Here is a 1,434-nt window from a genome sequence, read left to right as displayed (position 1 = left end):
GACGCTGTTCTTAGCTTTTCTTGGCCAAGATCCAAGTGTAGCATCTGTTCCGGCACATACTGCAAGCAAAGACCCTATGTGGGGGCGACCCCACAGATAAGACATTGGTCAATGTAGGGGCAACCCTTCATACCAATTGTCACAATCCAGCTCCCCTACCCCCGGGGAGTTGGCCCCCATTTCCCCTTCACTCCTCACATTAAAAATCGGCCTTGTGCCTTATTTGCTCGGTGGGGGAGCAAATAAATACCCCCCTTTTCTTGGCCTTTTGGCCAAGATCAAAGTGTAGTATATGTTCTTACTACATGCTGTACTTATATTTGTAACTTTGTGATATAAAGTGTGGGATCACTTTTCTGTATTAATTTAATGTAAAATGATCACTAACTTTACAAGCAGTCAGTCTCAAAACCATTCTAGTCATTCTCCAGATCATTCAAGTTGTTTTTTAAGCATTCAAGTCATCCTTAACGTCATTCATTTCATCCTTAAGTTCATCAAAGTCATTCTAAGTCATTTACTTTTTATTTATTTAAGCCATTTCAACCCATTTTTCGGTCATTTTAGTTTATCTTTAATAATGTCATGTCAATCCTACATTCACGCTTTGATTACTTACACGGGAGCACGCGACTAATGGCTATCGACCTTGTTTGTGAGAATAAGGTACATTCTGTATCCCTATCGCTCGTGCACTGGTTTTTCCTTTTACTCTCACATTTTTTTCCTCTATCATTCACACTATTTTATTTTTTACTCTATATTTTTATATGTGCATATATGCATTTATACATTTATATGTGCATGCAATCATATATAATTAGAATTTTTAATTGTAAAATTTTCATTAAAATTAATCAACCAGATGTATATTTCTGTCTTGTTCAATATCTGTCTCTTTTGTTTTTAATACTTGTTTTCCTCTTTTTTACTCTTATCTCTCTTATAATTTTCTCTGTTTATCTCACTACCCCTTTTCCTGATCTCATTTGGTATCTTCATTTAAACATACTCTTTTTTTTTGATCCGTTATTAAAAAAAAGGTTGCATATCTTGACTTCTGCGCAGCCTGATGATTTTTCCTGAAGATCCAATCTATCCTGGCCACTAATATTTATATTTGTTTTCTAGTGGATTACCAATGCATTTGCAACAAACCCATTTCGAATTTTTCCTATTCTGGATTTTACCATCTTTCTCATTGCATTTCTATCATATCCCTTCTCAGCCTTTCTCCGTTTAAGCTTTACCTTCTTGAATCCCTATAAGCTTTTTGAGGCAAATGTGATAAATATTTTTCCTGTGATTCATTAACCTGACAAAGTTTATTGTATATTTTAACAATCTCTGCTCTCTGATGAGAAGAATAACATTCTTCGAAACTCCATGGAATAAGGTATGTTCTTGCTTTATTTGTACTACTTTTCAAATGAT

At 34.7% G+C, this 1,434-nt stretch overlaps 1 pseudogene; it reads left to right on the top strand.

The window, feature by feature from the left end:
• Positions 1 to 252: 252 nt before the first annotated feature.
• On the top strand, positions 253 to 409 carry LOC145278501 (U2 spliceosomal RNA; annotated as a pseudogene).
• The last annotated feature ends 1,025 nt before the right edge of the window (positions 410 to 1,434 follow it).

This window comes from Euprymna scolopes, chromosome 6 (assembly GCF_053919585.1).
Source record: "Euprymna scolopes isolate OS-2025 chromosome 6, ASM5391958v1, whole genome shotgun sequence".
Classification (NCBI taxonomy): Eukaryota; Metazoa; Mollusca; class Cephalopoda; order Sepiida; family Sepiolidae; genus Euprymna; species Euprymna scolopes.
This window is presented reverse-complemented; position numbering and strand designations above follow the sequence as displayed.